Here is a 19837-nt window from a genome sequence, read left to right as displayed (position 1 = left end):
TTAAGGTATCTAGTATTAGTGTACCAAGTTTGATACTTGTATCATAAAATGAAACAATTATTTCACCTACCTGCTGGACTATGTTATTTGTATGTGAACTGTATGTCCAATTACAAAAAAACCTGTTCAGTAATAATCTCACCTGTTAGCTGGTGGTGAATTAAGTGGCCATTGAGGACAGCAGTGGCGATCAAATGGAAAATGATCTTCTTATACCACTTGGTAGTTTTCCAAGCACATTCCACAAAGCTGTTTATAATGTCTGCCTTATCCACTGCCCCCATTTTGAGGTTATAGTCAAGTACAGTCTGACTTGATCTTTCTCTTTCCCGTCAGGTGATGCAGACTCCTTGTGGTTGACATGGTTGCGGTATGGCAAGGATCCTCAACAAGATTCAGCCATGGGCCAATTTTTTCTTGAGCGGATGGCCAGAACATGATAAAACTAATATTTGTAGATTGCAAATTGACTTCAAGAAGTCTAAACAGATATAATATTTGACTTAAATAATCAATTCAAATCTTCATTACATTTGGGGACATTGCCCTGCGTAGGGTGCCGTCTTACAGATGGGACGTTAAAACGGGTGTCCTGACTCTCTGTGGTCATTCAAAGTCCCATGGCACTTATTTTACGAGTAGGGTTGTTCACCCCGGTGTCATAGCTAAATTCCCAACCTGGCCACATTCAATCATGGCCACCTAATAATCCCCCTCATTCCTAATTGGCATATATCACTCCTCACATCTCCACCTGATAGCTGATGTGTGGTGAGCAATCTGGCACAAAAATGGTTGGGTGCTACACTGATGGTGGATGAGGCGAGTTACTCCCTACTATGTAGAGCTATTTGAGTACCTCAGTTGGTACAAAATCACTATATAAATCAAATTAATTATTATTTATTATTAGTATATGATCACATATTTCTATTATGCATGAGAATATTTGGGAACAGATTTCCATAATAAAATCACTTGGAGCTGATTTCCTGGTGTTTTTACCATCTTTTACGTCCAACAATGAAAATTCTAAAAATATCTAATAATTGTTGTCATTGTTGATAGACAAAAATATATTTTTTTCACCTCTTCCACACTCACACTTTACAGAATTCAAAATTACAATTTGTGTCTTTCATAATTTGGTCAGATATAGAGTACCAGAAAAAAGTTTGCACAGACTAAAAAATATGAGTTTTACGCAAAATAGTGTTTTTTAGAAACAACTGCAAACTTCAAGAAGTAGGTCATTCAATTTCTGAGTCTGGTAACTTTAATGAACTTATCCTCTGCAGCTGTCGCAAAAACCATCAAGCGCTATGATGAAACTGTCTCTCATGAGGACCGCCGCAGGAAAGGAAGACCCAGAGTTACCTCAGCTGCAGAGGATAAGTTCATTAAAGTTACCAGACTCAGAAATTGCAGCCCAAATAAATGCTTCACACCGTTCAAGTAACAGACACATCTCAACATCAAAGGCACGGCGTCCAGTTCCGCTTCAAGGCCAGAGCCTTCCTCTGCGCCGGTGCCCAGTTCAGGCACGGCGTCCAACTCAGCTCCATGGCCCGAGCCCTCTTCTGTGCCGGTGCCCAGTCCAGGCACAGCGTCCAACCCAGCTCCATGGCCGGAGCCCTCTGCACCGGTGCCCAGTCCAGGCACGGCATCCAGTACCGCTCCAAGGCCGGATCCGTGGTCTAGGCGGGGGCTACGACCCGCACCGGAGCCGCCACCGACACTAGTCACCCCCCCCACCCTCCCCATTTGGTTTCAGGTTTTGCAGCCGGAGTCCGCACCTTTGGAGGGGGTACTGTCACGCCCTGACCATCGAGAGCCCTTGGTTCTCTATGGTGTTTAGGTCAGAGCGTGACTAGGGGGGTGTTCTAGTCATAATATTTCTATGATGGTGTTTTGTATGGTTCCCAATTAGAGGCAGCTGATTATCGTTGTCTCTAATTGGGGATCATATTTAAGTGGTTCATTGTTCCCACCTGCTTTGTGGGATATTGTTTTTGTGTGTGTGCATGTTGCACCCCGGCTATCACGTTCTCTGTTTGTTTATTGTTTTTTGATGTTTCACTTTAAATAAAAGATGTGGAATTCAACTCACGCTGCGCCTTGGTCCGCTCTGTACAACGATCGTGACAGGCACACCTGTATTTGGGGAGTTTCCACATTTTTCTCTGCAGATACTCAAGTTCTGTCAGGTTGGATGGGGAGCGTTAATGCACAGCTATTTTCAGGTCTCTCTGGAGATGTTCTATCGGGTTCAAGTCCGGGCTCTGGCTGTGCCACTCAAGGAAATTCAGAGACTTGTCTCAAAGCCACTCCTGCATTGTCTTGGCTGTGTGCTTTGGGTCGTTGTCTTGTTGGAAGGTGAAACTTCACCCCAGTCTGAGGTCCTGAGCGCTCTGGAGCAGGTTGTCATCAAGCATCTCTCTGTACTTTGCTCCGTTCATCTTTGCCTCGATCCTGACTAGTCTACCTGTCCCTGCCGCTGAAAAACATGCCCACAGCATGATGCTGCCACCACCATACTTCACAGTAGAGATGGTGTCAGGTTTCCTCCAGAAGTGACGCTTGGCATTCAGGCCAAAGAGTTCAATATTGTTTTCATCAGACCAGAAAATCTGGTTTCTCATGGTCTGAGAGTCTTTAGGCTGTCATGTGCCTTTTACTGAGTAGTGGCTTCCGTCGTACCATAAAGGCCTGATTGGTGGAGTGCTGCAGAGATGGTTGTCCTTCTGGAAGGTTCTCCCATCTCCAGGAACTCTAGAGCTCTGTTAGAGTGACCATCGGGTTCTTGGTCACCTCCCTGACAAAGCCCCTTCTCCCCCGATTGCTCAGTTTGGCTGGGCGGCCAGTTCTAGGAAGATTCTTTGTGGTTTCAAACTTATTCCATTTAAGAATGATGCGGCCTGTTCTTGGGGACCTTCAGCGCTGCAGACATTTTTTGGTACCCTTCCCCAGATCAATTCCTTTGACCTCAAGGCTTGGTGTTTGCTCTGACATGCACTGTCAACTGTGGGTCCTTATAAAGACAGGTGTGTGGCTTCCTAAATAAATTGAAATTCATTGAATTTACCACAGGTGGAAACCTGTGCTCAATTTGTAGAAACCTGAGCTCAATTTCGAATCTCATAACAATGGGTCTTTCTGTTTGTTTTATTTATATATTTGTAAAAATGTCTAAAAACCTGTTTAGGCTTTGTCATTATGGGGTATTGTGTGTAGATTCCTGAGGATTTAATCCATTTTAGAATAAGCCTGTAACATGACAAAATATGGAAAAAGTCAAGGGGTCAAATTACTTTCCGAAGGCACTGTAGGTTGGCAGTAGCATTGTTGACGAAAAGCAGGCATCGCAGCATAACTAGGAAGAGGTCTTGGGAAAAGAGAGTGGATTTGTTCTTCAGTATTCCCTTAGGGAGTTCTTCTTCACTATTCCCAAAGAGAAGGACTGTCACCAGAAAGGTATTCATTTCACTAAATTGTGGTTGTCACTCATTTAGTGAGCTTCCCCCTCACTCCTGGCTTTCTCTTCTCCTGTAGCTCCAAGGCATAGCGATTGGTCTCCCCCACTATGTCTCTGACCAGCTTGTCTGTCAGAAACAGCTTGGAGCACTCCAGGCTTTGCATTCCAGACTGGGACTCAAAGTCAACAGCAGGGCCAACAGGGGTGAAATGGCTTGCGGCTTTCCAGCTACCACAGACCTCCCGTACTCCATCCATTGTTGGTCTGCCTCCATCACCACCAGCATCTTCAGAGGGACCTGGGACTTCGTTGGTGGACCAGGGTCTTCAGATTCAGGGTTCTTAATGGCCAAAAGGTTGGGGGTTAGCTCCTCACTGTCACAATTTGATTTCTCACTTTCATACTCGGACTCAGATTTGTTTTGAAATTGCCAGAAATTCCACATTTGTGAGTTATCGCCTTTTGATTGACATTGCTAGTGCTACTGCTTAGTCCACTAGCTACATACATAAACAACAACACTGAATGGCTCTGAGTGAGTGTCAAGAGGTTACGTGATTGACTGCCGGAACGTGCCACAATAAATCATTATCAGAAAATGGTTTGTGTTGTGGTGAAACCCTGCGCTGCCACCTTTAGAGCACATCAGCAGTAAGGAAGGAGGAAATAAAGATAGCTCTTCCGGCTCTCTGGAAGGTAGCTCTTGGTTGGCGTGGCAGTTGGATAGTGTGTGCAATGCAATGAAGTCTTGTTTATTTTCAGCGTGTTTATTTTGTAAAGTGTTTAACTTGATCATCGGTGTAACCGCTCTAGGTTGTGGTTGTTATCTTTTGGGACCACACCGGTTATTGTTCGCATGGATTAGTAGCAACATTGTTGCGAAGCTTTGGCATACAAACAAACAAACAAACCATCAGACGGACAGACAGTGCAACTGCAAGCCTGAAGTCAACAGCTAAGAATGTCTCTCTCTCTCTCTCTCTCTCCTCTATCGCTCCAGTGCTTTTCACTGCAGCAGACTTTCTTTTTATCAATGCGCTTCCCTTTGATGTTCACTGTCACTGGACTATTATTGCCCTGCTAGACGTATTTGGGTAGACATTTTAGTTAACCTGTTAGGGCTAGGGGGCAGTATTGACACGGCTGGATAAAAAACATACCCGATTTAATCTGGTTACCACTCCAACCCAGTAACTAGAATATGCATATACTTATTACATATGGATAGAAAACACCCTAAATTTTCTAAAACTGTTTGAATGGTGTCTGTGAGTATAACAGAACTCAAATGGCAGGTCAAAACCTGAGAGATTCCTTTACAGGAAGTGGCCTGTCTGACCATTTCTTGAACTTCTTTTCCATCTCTATCATTTACTAAGGATCTCTGCTCTAACGTGACACTTCCCACGTCGTCCATAGGCGCTCAGAGCCCGGGAAAAAACAGAATGTCGTCATTCCAGCCCCAGGCTGAAACACATTATCGCCTTTCTCAAGTGGCCGATCAAGGGACACTGGGCTTATGCGCGTGACCCCGAACGCCCCCGCCTTTGGGATTTTTTTCCTCTGTTTGCCGAAAAGGAGATTCCCTGTCGGAATATTATCGCTTTTCTACGAGAAAAATGTCGTAAAAATTGATTTTAAACAGCGGTTGACATGCTTCGAAGTACGGTAATGGAATATTTAGAATTTTATTGTCACGAATTGCGCCCGCGACACTTCTTTACTATTTCGGATAGTGTCTGGAACGCATCGAACAAAACGCCGCTATTCGGATATAACGATGGATTATTTTGGACCAAACCAACATTTGTTATTGAAGTAGCAGTCCTGGGTGTGCATTCTGACGAAGACAACAAAAGGTAATCAAACTTTTATAATAGTAAATATGATTATGGTGAGTGCTAAACTTGCCGGGTGTCTAAATAGCGAGCCCGTGATGCCTGGGCTATGTACTTAGAATATTGCAAAATGTGCTTTCACCAAAAAGCTATTTTAAAATCGGACATATCGAGTGCATAGAGGAGGTCTGTATCTATAATTCTTAAAATAATTGTTATGCTTTTTGTGAATGTTTATCGTGAGTAATTTAGTAAAATGTTAGCGAATTCCCCGGAAGTATGCTAGATCTGAACGTCACATGCTAATGTAAAAAGCTGGTTTTTGATATAAATATGAACTTGATTGAACAAAACATGCATGTATTGTATAACATAATGTCCTAGGGTTGTCATCTGATGAAGATCATCAAAGGTGAGTGCTGCATTTAGCTGTCTTCTGGGTTTTGGTGACATTATATGCTGGCTTGAAAAATGGGTGTCTGATTATTTCTGGCTTGGTACTCTGCTGACATAATCTAATGTTTTGCTTTCGTTGTAAAGCCTTTTTGAAATCGGACAGTGTGGTTAGATTAACGAGAGTCTTGTCTTTAAATGGCGGTAAAATAGTCATATGTTTGAGAAATTGAAGTAATAGGATTTTTAAGGTTTTAAAAATCGCGCCACAGGCTGGCAGTGGCTGTTACGTAGGCGTCCCACCTAGCCCATAGAGGTTAATGGGAGGTTGCTTGCAAGTTTTTGTGTATTGTTATTTGAACAATAGACAATAACCCCCCATTCATACCCTCTGCACTCCTCCACTGGTAGGTAATACAGATTATTGCAAATCCTCTGTTGATGACTGGGTTCTTTCTTGTAAATTGTTTCTATGAAGTTGCCGTTAAATTGCTCTGCCATTATTATTGTATGAGTTATTATTGGTTGGGTTACCCCTGTGCTGTGATGTGTGTTTTATATGGTGTGTCTTATATTTTCTCTCCACTGCCTATCTGGCAAACAGGCTACACTCTAGGCAGTCTCTTCTGCTGATGTGTATGTATCTGGTAGTGGTACTCTATATATCCTACTTTTTTCCTTTTGGCAGGGTTAATACCTATCTTTAACCCTCTCTATCAATACTGCTACAGTGTGGTAATTATTTCGTTATTTACTGTTTTATTCACATGTTTTCAAGTACTGGTGACAAATCATGCATTCTGATTCTTGCATAGATTGTAATGGACACATATGTGTGTAAAATACTGTTTTAAAGGTTGTACTGATTATGATGAGCTAATGCTAAGATGATTGCCAGCTATGTGTGGAGCCATGTTGGTTGACATCATACAATGCATTGTGGGTGTCACGAAAACATCTGTCAGACCAAAGATGTTATAACAAAACGAGGTGAAGGGATAGTTCACTCATCTTTTGAGTCAACTTCCGGAAGTGAATGATGGGAAGTGAATGATAGTAGATGACTAACCCCCTTCAATGTGCATACTGCAAACAGACCCAGCTCATCTTGTCACCTTTTCTTATCTTTGGTTGAGGCAGAAAAATAGACTTGGTGGCGGGCACACACTCTACCCACTGTCGGATTACTATAGACTTTTAGAGAGTTTTACGCACTTATTTTAATCACTGGTGAGCTCACCCATGATGTAATGAATTGTAAATAGTAATTGATATTAGTTCATTTATTGTATGGTTTCTGTCAGCTGAGAGTTAGCTAAATATGACCACTCATATTAGCTCACTCTTTCCTCAGTTAGTGCTAGGACTCATGTAGCCTACATTTATTAGATTTGGATGAGAATTGTGTTTTGCTGTTGCTATTTCTTTGAATGTCTGAACATTCCATCCAAAAATAAACTGCTCACACTGAGGACATAAAGTTGTGAAGACTGTTTGTGCAAAATGTTTCTGTGGAAAAACAGTGTGGCCAGCTCAAATGCTGACTGTTGCGTCTCAGACATGGTCGGATGACGCAGATGCTACGCTACAGGACTGTTTTGCTAGCACAGACTGGAATATGTTCTGGGATTCAGGCAATGGAATATACCACCTCAGTCGCCAGCTTCATCAATTAGTGCATCGATGACGTCATCCCCAAAGTGGCCGTACATACATTCCCCAAACAGAAACCATGGATTACAGGCAACATCCGCACTGAACTAAAGGCTAGAGCTGCGGATTTCAAGGAGCGGGACACTAATCTGGACGCTTATAAGAAATCCTGCTATTCCCTCAGACAAAGCATCAATTCAGGACTAAGATTGAATCCTACTACACCGGCTCTGACGCTCGTCAGATTTGGCAGGGCTTGAAAAATATTACGGACTACAAAGGGAAACCCAGCCGCGAGCTGCCCAGTTACGCGATCCTACCAGACGAGCTAAATGCCTTTTATGCTCGCTTCGATTCAAGCAACACTGAAGCATGCATGAGAGCACCAGCTGGTCCGGACGACTGTGTGATCACGCCCCCACGTAGCCGATGTGATCAAGACCTTTTAAACAGGTCAACATTCACAAAACCGTGGGGCCAGACAGATTACCAGGACATGTACTCAAAGCATGCACAGACCAATTGGCAAGTCTCTTCACTGATATTTTCAACCTCTCTCTGACCGAGTCTGTAATACCTACATGTTTCAAACAGACCAGCATAGTCCCTGTGCCCAAGAAAGCAAAGGTAACATGCCTAAATGATTACCGCCCTGTAGCACTCACGTCGGTAGCCATGAAGTGCTTTGAAAGGCTGGTCATGGCTCACAACACCATCATGCCGGAGACCCTAGATCCACTCCAATTTGCATACTGCCCCAACAGATCCACAGATGAAGCAATCTCAATCTCAATCGCACTCCACACTTCCCTTTCCCACCTGGACGAAAGGAACGCCTATGTGAGAATGCTGTTCATTGACTATTGCTCAGCATTCAACACCATTGTACCCACAAAGCTCATTACTAAGCTAAAGACCCTGGGACTAAAAACCTCCCTATGCAACTGGATCCTGGACTTCTTGATGGGCTGCCCAGGTGGTAATGGTAGGCAACAACACATCTGCCACGCTGATCCTCAACAGTGGGGCCCCTCAGGGGTGTGTGCTTAGTTCCCTCCTGTACTCCCTGTTCACCTACGACTGTGTGGCCAAACACGACTCCAACACCATCATTGAGTTTGTTGACGACACAACAGTGGTAGGTCTGATCACCGACAACGATGAGACAACCTATAGGGAGAAGGTCAGAGACCTGGCAGTGTGGGGCCAGGACAGCAACCTCTCCCTCAATGTGAGGAAGACAAAAGGAGCTGATCATGGATTATAGGAAAAGAAGGGCCCCGAACAGGCCCCCATTAACATTGACGGTGCTAAAGTGGAGCCGGTCAAGAGTTTCAAGTACCTTGGTGTCCACATCACCAAGAATCTATCATAGTCCAAACACAGCAAGACAGTTGTGAAGAGGGCACGACAACACCTTTTCCCCCTCAGGAGACTGAAAATATTTGGCATGGGTCCCCAGATCCTCAAAAAGTTCTACAGCTGCACCACCGAGAGCATCCTGACCGGTTTGATCAACACCTGGTATGGCAACTGCTCGGCATCTGACCATAAGTCGCTACAGAGGGTAATGTGTACGCCCCAGTACATCGCTGGTGCCAAGCTTCAAGCCATCCAGGACCTATACGCTAGGCGGTGTCTCTCTGCTACCGCACGGCAAGTGTTACCGAAGTGTCAAGTCCAGGACCAAAAGGCTCCTTAACAGCTTCTACCCCAAGGAATAAGACTGCTGAGCAATTAATCAAATGTTTTTATACTGCTGCTACTCGCTGTTTATTATCTATGCATAGTCACTTTAAAAATGACCTTGACTAACCTGTACCCCCGCACATTGACTCGATACCAATCCCCCTGTATATAGCCTCTTTATTGTTATGTAATTTTTTTGTGTTACTTAGATTTTTTTGTTTTTAAATTCACTTTAGTTTATTTAGTAAATATTTTCGTAACTTTATTTCTTGAACTGCATTGCTTGTAAGTAAGCATTTCACGGTATGGTCTATACATGTTGCATTTGGCGCATGTGACAAACAAAATTAGATTTGATAAACACAACATGTAAAGTGTTGGTTCCATGTTTCATGAGCTGAAATAAAAGATCCCAGACATTTTTCATAAGCACAAAAAGATTATGTTGCTCAAATGTTGGCAAGAAATAAGTTTACATCCCTGTTAGTGAGCATTACTCTTTGCCAAGATAATCCATCCACCTGACAGGTGTGGCATATCAAAAAGCTGATTAAACAGCACGTTCATTACACAGGTGCACCTTGTGCTGTGGACAGTAAGGCCACTAAAATATGTCGTTATGTCACACAACACAATGCCACAGATGCCTCAAGTTTTGAGGAAGCATGCAATTGGCATGCTGACTGCAGGAATGTCCACCAGAGCTGTTGCCAGAAAACTGAATGTTCAATTCTTTACCATAAGCCTCCGCCTAAAAACCGCAGACCATGTGCAACCACCAGCCCAGGACTTCCACATCCGGCTTCTTCGCCTGCAGGATCGTCTGAGACCAGCCACCCAGACAGCTGATGAAACTGAGGTGTATTTCTGTCTATAATAAAGCCCTTTCGTGGGGAAAAACAAATTCTGAATTGCTGGGCCTGGCTCCCCAGTGGGTGGGCCTGGCTCCCCAGTGGTTGGGTCTGGCTCCCCAGTGGGTGGGCCTATGCCCTCTCAGGCCCACCCATGCCTGTACTCATGCCATGTGAAATCCATAGATTATGGCCTAATTCATTTATTTCAATTGACTGATTTCCTTATATGAACTGTAACTTGGTAAAATCTTGAAATTGTTGCAAATTGCATTTTACATTTTTGTTCAGTAGCGTTTTACTCCAATGTTTGTAAACAAAGTGAATGTAAACACACACTGTAAAGCATCAAAACATGATTATAAACTATAATTTTGGTCAGGCCTTGAATCCATAGCTCTGTCTATGAATATGAGTGGTTACAATTCTCCAGCCCCATACCTCAGATGTTTATCGAAACAGTGGCGGGGAAACACTTTGTTAATGTTTCAATTGCAGATTGAAGAGCATCTGAACTAACCGATATTGTCTGGGCTTTTCTGCTGCTCATTAAGAAAAACAAGATTTGTATCTTCGATGTGGGTGTGTTATGTATATATATCGTACCCTGACATTTGTTGTTTGTCCATCTTGAGTCACCATAGCAACAACATTGCCACTACTACTTTTTCAGAATTAATCTTTGATGAATCAGGAATAAAATTAGACGTTTTTACAGAGGCTTTAATTGCACAATTTTACATCTAGCTAAGGTGTTTTGTGCAGTATTTCTGAAGAAAAACTATCTCCATGAAAAGTAGACAGTGCAGACAGCTGACGCAACATTGCTTAGAAACATGCTGTCAGTACGGACTGATTTCTGAGAACACATCTTCATCAGAAGCTGTCAAACTATTGTTAATAAAGAACAAGCTACATGTTGTTTATCAGCGCCTAAAATCAGTAACGAGTAAGAACATAGCTCTGTTTATCAATTTGAGAGTGGTTACATTTCTCCAGGCCCATCCTTCAGCTTTTATTGTGTCAACTGTGGATTGCCCCTTTAAAATATAATTTGTAGAGAGTACTAATGTTACTGTCCCCACTACAACAATAAATTCTTAAATACAGTGTACATGTACTTTTGTCCTTGAAACATTTAATTGAAATACTATAGAATTCCATTCAATCCTATGGAGGAATGCTCCTTCTGAGGAGTACCAATAAGTTGTACGGGGAATTCAAAATCTCTCATTGCCAAAACATAGCATCAGTAATCTAGCTTTTATATACATCATTGGTGAGCACGTGTGCTCCAACTTACCGGGAGATCGTATTCTATGAGACTCAGTATGACATCGGTGCAGATCAGTACTCCTGTTCGTCCTATTCCAGCACTACAGTGTACAATGACAGGTCCTTTATGGTGGACTGCTCGGAGGTAACGGATAAACCTGACCAGCTGCTCTGAACACTGCGGCACACCGTGGTCAGGCCAACGGGTAAACTTCAGGTGACGGACATTGTGGGTCTTACCAGACTGGAACAGGAGGGAACAGATATCAATCAACTGATCAATCAATAAAATGTAAAATTATAATATTTGTACAAATGCGTTTTAACATAACAGAAACCAGGGCCTAACCCCTCTAAGAGATGACAGTGGCTTATGGACGACTTAATTGAAATGAGAGAGATTGTGCATCCTTCAAAAACTGCTTTCATTGGATTTAGTAGATACAAAATTAGCACATTATACTCATGCTAATTCATGCTTTACATATTTCAGCTTTCTACTATCCTCTCCATCACATCTATGAGTAGATTGTATTTGAGCTGTGTTCTCTTTCTGTCATCCCTCTCTCCCCCTCACCTCTTTCTCCACCATGCGGATGATCTTGATATGGAAGTATTCCTGGATCTGCTGGTTCTCCAGGCTGAGATGGAAGCGTCCCGTGTCCAGGGGACAGCTAACCTTCTTTGGCCAGTAGCGGTGACACTTCACACTGCCTCTCTCCACATCCTGGGTCATCATGGCTATCACATCAGACCTGGGAAGTGGGGGAGGAGGGTTGTTAACAACTTTGTACTGTTCAATTATATGCTATAAGATTTTAGTTAGAGGTCAGCACTGACACACCAGTATTGTGTTCATTAGGCATCAAATAGAAGAAAACAGACTGAAACAGGGAGGGACTACATGGACTTGTCCAATAATAAATGCAGATTTTCTACTGGAAAATGTTTTCTGTCAAAACATTTGAGTGTGCATTGATGTCATGTACTGTATGTAAACACTTTTCACAACACAGTAATCACCACAGACCTGTTCTCCCAGACCATCTGCCAGAAGTCAGGCATGGTGGAAGGCAGAGGACCCTGGCAGGAGATATAGAAGAACTCCTCCCTGCCAACCTCCATACGGATATAACTGGCGTTAATATAGTCCTGTTTATCACCCACTAGAACGCGCGTCTTATCATCTAGAGAATGGGAAGAGAGAGCGAAAGAGGGGTTAGAGAGGGGCAGAGAGAGTTAGTTATATAGTCATGCTGTGTGTGTGTGTGAGGAGGACATAGTTTCCAAATGACTAATAAAATAATCTGAATCAGAGAAACGGTCAGATGTACACTACCGTTCAAAAGTTTGGGGTCACTTAGAAATTGTCACGACTTCCGCCGAAGTCGGCTCCTCTCCTTGGTCGGGCGGCGTTCGGCGGTCGACGTCACCAGTCTTCTAGCCATCGCAGCTCCACTGTTCATTATTCCATTAATTTTGTCTTGTTTACCCGCACACCTGGTTTACATTCCCTAATCACACTACATATATACTGCTCAAAAAAATAAAGGGAACACTTAAACAACACATCCTAGATCTGAATGAAATGAATAATCTTATTAAATACTTTTTTCTTTACATAGTTGAATGTGCTGACAACAAAATCACACAAAAATAATCAATGGAAATCCAATTTATCAACCCATGGAGGTCTGGATTTGGAGTCACACTCAAAATTAAAGTGGAAATCCACACTACAGGCTCATCCAACTTTGATGTAATGTCCTTAAAAAAAGTCAAAATGAGGCTCAGCAGTGTGTGTGGCCTCCACGTGCCTGTATGATCTCCCTACAACGCCTGGGCATGCTCCTGATGAGGTGGTGGATGGTCTCCTGAGGGATCTCCTCCCAGACCTGGACTAAAGCATCCGCCAACTCCTGGACAGTCTGTGGTGCAACGTGGCGCTGGTGGATGGAGCGAGACATGATGTCCCAGATGTGCTCAATTGGATTCAGGTCTGGGGAACGGGCGGGCCAGTCCATAGCATCAATGCCTTCCTCTTGCAGGAACTGCTGACACACTCCAGCCACATGAGGTCTAGCATTGTCTTGCATTAGGAGGAACCCAGGGCCAACCGCACCAGCATATGGTCTCACAAGGGGTCTGAGGATCTCATCTCGGTACCTAATGGCAGTCAGGCTACCTCTGGCGAGCACATGGAGGGCTGTGCGGCCCCCCAAAGAAATGCCACCCCACACCATGACTGACCCACCGCCAAACCGGTCATGCTGGAGGATGTTGCAGGCAGCAGAACGTTCTCCACGGCGTCTCCAGACTCTGTCACGTCTGTCACGTGCTCAGTGTGAACCTGCTTTCATCTGTGAAGAGCACAGGGCGCCAGTGGCGAATTTGCCAATCTTGGTGTTCTCTGGCAAATGCCAAACGTCCTGCACGGTGTTGGGCTGTAAGCACAACCCCCACATGTGGACGTCGGGCCCTCATACCACCCTCATGGAGTCTGTTTCTGACCGTTTGAGCAGACACATGCACATTTGTGGCCTGCTGGAGGTAATTTTGCAGGGCTCTGGCAGTGCTTCTCCTGCTCCTCCTTGCACAAAGGCGAAGGTAGCGGTCCTGCTGCTGGGTTGTTGCCCTCCTACGGCCTCCTCCACGTCTCCTGATGTACTGGCCTGTCTCCTGGTAGCGCCTCCATGCTCTGGACACTACGCTGACAGACACAGCAAACCTTCTTGCCACAGCTCGCATTGATGTGCCATCCTGGATGAGCTGCACTACCTGAGCCACTTGTGTGGGTTGTAGAGTCCGTCTCCTGCTACTACTAGAGTGAAAGCACCGCCAGCATTCAAAAGTGACCAAAACATCAGCCAGGAAGCATAGGAACTGTGAAGTGGTCTGTGGTCCCCACCTGCAGAACCACTCCTTTATTGGGGTTGTCTTGCTAATTGCCTATAATTTCCACCTGTTGTCTATTCCATTTGCACAACAGCATGTGAAATGTATTGTCAATCAGTGTTGCTTCCTAAGTGGACAGTTTGATTTCACAGAAGTGTGATTGACTTGGAGTTACATTGTGTTGTTTAAGTGTTCCCTTTATTTTTTTGAGCAGTGTATATTCCCTCTGTTCCCCCATGTCTTTGTGTGGAATTGTTTTTGTTACGTGTTTTGTGTGATGCGCCAGGCTGGTTTTTCTCCGGGTACCGTGTTCACACGTAGTATGTTTAATTGTTAAACATTTTGCATCCTTGTGACTTTGTCGCCCTTTTCACTTTTGCTTTTGGCTGGAGGTTTGTTTGACGCAGTTGCGTCCGTCTGTTGTTTGCTTCTGGCAAATAAAGTGTGCTCCTGATCACAACTCTCTGCTCTCCTGCACCTGACTTCTACACCAGTAGCACACAACCTGAAAGAAATGTCCTTGTTTTGAAATAAAAGCACATTTGTTTGTCCTTTAAAATAACGTAACATTTGTCAGAAATACAGTGTAGACATTATTAATATTGTAAAAGACTATTGTAGCTGGAAATGGCAGATTTTTAATGGAAAATCTACAGAGGCCCATCACTTCTGTGTTCCAATGGCACGTTGTGTTAGCTAATCCAAGTTTATCATTTTAAAATGCTAATTGATCATTAAAAACCCCTTTTTCAATTATGTTAGCATAGCTGAAAACTATTGAGTGATTAAAGAAGCAATACAACTGGCCTTCTTTAGACTAGTTGAGTATCTGGAGCATTTTGTGGGTTCGATTATAGGCTTAAAATGGCCAGAAATGACACCACACTCCAAGTGACCTCACCTCCTCCCTGTAGGCTGTCTCGTCGTTGTTGGTAATCAAGCCCACTACTGTTGTGTCGTCTGCAAACTTAATGATTGTTGGAGGCATGCATGGCCACGCAGTCATGGGTGAACAGGGACTACAGGAGGAGACTGAGCACGCACCCTTGTGTTGAGGATCAGCGAAGTGGAGATGTTGTTTCCTACCTTCACCACCTGGGGGCCATCAGAAAGTCCAGGACCCAAATGCACAGGGCGGGGTTGAGACCCAGGGCCTCAAGCTTAATGATGAGCTTGGAGGGTACTATGGTGTTGAATGCTGAGCTGTAGTCAATGAACAGCATTCTTACATACGTAGGTATTCCTCTTGTCCAGATGGGATAGAGCAGTGTGCAGTGTCATGGGCGATTGCGTCGTCTGTGGCCCTATTTTGGTGATATGCAAATTGAAGTGGGTCTAGCATGGCAGGTAAGGTGGAGGTGATATGATTCTTGACTCGTCTCTCAAAGCACTTCATGATGACAGACTGGGATAGGGAGAGATCGAATATGTCCGTAAACACCAGTCAGCTGATCTGCACACGATCTCAGGATGTGGCTAGGATGCCGTCTGGACTGGCAGCGTTGTGAGGGTTAACACGTTTAAATGTCTTACTCACGTCGGCCACAGAGAAGGAGAGGGGGGCCTGCAGTCCTTGGTAGCGGGCCACGTCGGTGGCACTTTATTATCCTCAAAGCGGGCAAAGAAGGTGTTTAGTTTGTCTGGAAGCAAGACGTTGGTTTCCGTGACGTGGCTGGTTTTCTTTTTGTAGTCCGTGATTGCCTGTAGACCCTATCACATATGTCTCATGTCTGAGCCATTGAATTGCGACTCAACTTTGTTCCTATACCAACATTTCATTTGTTTGATTGCCTTGCGGAGGGAATAACTACACTGTTTATATTCGGCCATATTCCCAGTCATCTTTCCATGGTGAAATGCGGTGGTTCACGGTTTCAGTTTTGCTCGAATGTCGCCATCTATCCATGGTTTCTGTTAGGGTAGGTGTTACGAATCCCTTTGGCCCTGCAGTCTAGGGGGGATGGCAACGAGACCGTAACATAAATCATGCAAATTATAATGGTGATAAGAAACAGTGAGAACCAATAACCACAGACAACTACAATCTACCGTCAAACTCTAATGGTTTATTTATAAACACACGGTAATGGGGGTGTGAGAAAAGGGGCTGAGCTGGACCCAAGCAAAGAAACAATAATCCAAAAACACCCCTAAGCTAGACTAGTCTACCTCAATAACATCTAGCTAACTAACCAAAAATACAGTGGGTGGTCCGCCCAGTTCTAACTAGGGTACTTAGACAAAGTATTCCTACGGGTAATGTATGCCCATGGGCGACTTGTCTTGGTACCCCCTTTTCCCACCAAACAAACAAACAAACAGTCAAACAACAAAACAATACTCACAGGATTACTGGACAAATGTGACATGCAGTTGCAAAAACAAAAGAGATCAATACAGAGATAGCGAGAGGGACACACAGAGAGAGATTGAGAAAATGAACACAAAGATTGATCTCAGAGGGAGAATGAGCTCAGAGTGAGAACTTTTTCACCCCGGACGCTTTATCTGGACATGATTCTACAGGACCTCCACCAGCCAAAGCTAAGTATTAACATGTTTTACAGTTGCTGTACTCATAATGTACAGGAGAACGATCGCCTTATGGTGAGGATATCCATGCCGCAAGCCCAGCTTCAGACGCAATCGTTAGGCAAGGTTAATTTAAGTGTAAGAAAGGATGAAACAGCGTCTGAGCCACCAATCAGTGCCGATAGTAGTATAAATCGCATCGCACAGTCCCCGCAGCCAGACAATTTTCTCATGGCCTCTGGAAGGAAATGCTGTAGGAATGCTCAACCGGTGTCGCTCATTCAGCCAACATAAACTTTCAACCGGTTCTCCCCATTAAGCAATGGGTCAGAGTCAGAGGCCGAGCCATCTCTAGTCTCTCCTCCACCTGTTATGGGGTCTGAGACGTGTGGTTGCTAATTTCTGTATTACCAAATGAGGAGAGACAAACTTCACACACACCAGTCAGAGTTTATACTTAAACTACAATTTTAATTGTAAGAGCTTTGCATTAGCAGTTGACTTTCAACGATTCACCATTTCTAATGACCCGTTGAGAGTGTTGAACACAATGACTACTGAGATCTTTATAGCAAGATCCACCCCCTTTTGACATGACAAACCACAGATAGTTAGGAACAATTCGCAAAGAAAGACTGTTTACTTTAGAGAGGAGTATCTACAGCTAGATAGCATTCGCTATAAATTATCGTTCAGTTTGATCCCTAATGACGAGGTTCTAATCTCGTCCCTGGTACTTCATAGAACAAAAACACAATTTTATCCAATGGCATATATCAATTGTCAACTCTAGATACTCCCATCTCCAGCAAACCCCCTCTTGACCCCACTCCTGGACAGGCTCACTGGGGGGAGTGAGCCTCTAGGCCATATACTATCACAGGATAAGTGCGAGATCTAAGAGAGGACATACAATGGTCCCAGACACTGCCATAAACCTCTTCACAATAAAGAAAAGGAGGGAGTGACTTGCTCACAGACATTGTGGAGAGAAGTCATTGGTTCCCCATTAATCACGCCATCCCTTCACATGGTTTAGGTAAAGAGACATTCACATATGAAGACAATATTTCATTCTGTCCTCCTCTCTTGCTGATATTCTGCATAGCAACAGAGACATGTAAAAGACAAGTCTGACCTCTCCCCTCTCTGAGCCCCAAGTGACTGAGCCGCAGCTAAGGGAAACGTGCAACTGAAAGACACCATAGTCCAAAGGACACTTTCTAATGACAAGTATCTCACACAAGCATATTGTACTAATAAAACATCTTAATTATCTATGTTACCCAACTAATTCTGATTCATCCACCACAGACGCCGAAGCCTCCCACCATTAGCTCTGACAAATTGAAAACCCTAGTCATTGCCGACTCCATTACACGCAGTATTAGACTTAAAAAGAATCATCCAGCGATCATACACTGTTTACCAGGGGGCAGGGCTACCGACGTTAAGGCTAATCTGAAGATGGTGCTGGCTAAGGCTAAAACTGGCGAGTGTAGAGAGTATAGGGATATTGTCATCCATGTCGGCACCAATGATGTTAGGATGAAACAGTCAGAGGTCACCAAGCGCAACATAGCTTCAGCGTGTAAATCAACTAGAAAGATGTGTTGGCATCTAGTAATTGTCTCTGGCCCCCTCACAGTTAGGGGGTGATGAGCTCTACAGCAGAGTCTCACAACTCAATTGCTGGTTGAAAACTGTTTTCTGCCCCTCCCAAAAGATAGAATTTTTACATAATTGGCCCTCATTCTGACCAAGCCTGGCCAGCTGAGGAGTGACGGACTCCATCCTAGCTGGAGGGGTGCTCTCATCTTATCTATGAACATAGACAGGGCTAGTCTGCCACTAGCACAGTCAGTGTAGTCAGCTTAGCTATCCCCATTGAGACCGTGTCTGTGCCTCGATCTAGGTTGGGCAAAACTAAACATGCCGGTGTTCGTTTGAGCAATCTCACTGGAATAAGACCTCCTCCATTCCTGTCATTATTGAAAGAGATTGTGATAGCTCACATCTCAAAATAGGGCTACTTAATGTTAGATCCTTCACTTCCAAGGCAGTTATAGTCAATGAACGAATCACTAATCATAATCTTGACGTGATTGGCATGACTGAAACATGGCTTAAGCCTGATGAATTTACTGTGTTAAATGAAGCCTCTTCTCCTGGTTACACTAGTGACCATATCCCCCACACATCCCACAAAGGGGTGTTGCTAACATTTATGATAGCAAATTTCAATTTACAAAACGAAAAGACTGCGTTTTCGTCTTTTGAACTTCTAGTCATGAAATCTATGCAGCCTACTCAATCACTTTTTATTGCTACTGTTTACAAGCCTCCTGGGCCGTATACAGCATTCTTCACTGAGTTGCCTGAATTCCTGTTGGACCTTGTAGTCATGTCAGATAATATTCACATTTTTGGTGACTTTAATATTCACATAGAAAAGTCCACAGACCCACTCCAAAAGACTTTCGGAGCCATCATCGACTCACTTTTGTCCAACACGTCTCCAGACCTACTCATTGCCACAGTCATACTCTGGACCTAGTTTTGTCCCGTGGAATAAATATTGCGGATCCTAATGTTTTTCCTCATAATCCTGGACTATCGGAACACCATTTTATTAAGTTTGCAATCGCAACAAATAATCTACTCAGACCCCAAACAAGGATCATCAAAAGCTGTGCTATAAATTCTCAGACAACCCAAAGATTCCTAGATGCCCTTCCAGACTCCCTCCACCTACCCAAGGATGTCAGAGTACAAAAATCAGTTAACCACCTAACTGAGGAACTAAATGTAACCTTGCATAATACCCTAGATGCAGTCGCACCCCTAAAATCTAAAAACATTTGTGATAAGAAACTAACTCCCTGGTATACAGAAAATACCCGAGCCCTGAAGCAAACTTCCAGAAAATTGGAACGGAAATGGAGCTACACCATTCTTCCGATTAGCTTGGAAAGACAGTACCGTGCAGTATCAAAGAGCCCTCACTGCTGCTCGAGCTTCCTATTTTTCCAACTTAATTGAGGAAAATAAGAACAATCCAAAATGTATTTTTGATACCGTCGCAAAGCTAACTAAAAAACAGCATTGGATGGCTTTCAGTTCAGCAGTGATACATTCACAAACTTATTTTACGAAAAGCTCATGATCATTAGAAAGCAAATTACAGACTCCTCTTTAAATCTGTGTATTTCTCCAAAGCTCATTTGTCCCGAGTC

This window comes from Salmo salar, chromosome ssa01 (assembly GCF_905237065.1).
Source record: "Salmo salar chromosome ssa01, Ssal_v3.1, whole genome shotgun sequence".
NCBI classification, from domain to species: Eukaryota; Metazoa; Chordata; class Actinopteri; order Salmoniformes; family Salmonidae; genus Salmo; species Salmo salar.
This window is presented reverse-complemented; position numbering follows the sequence as displayed.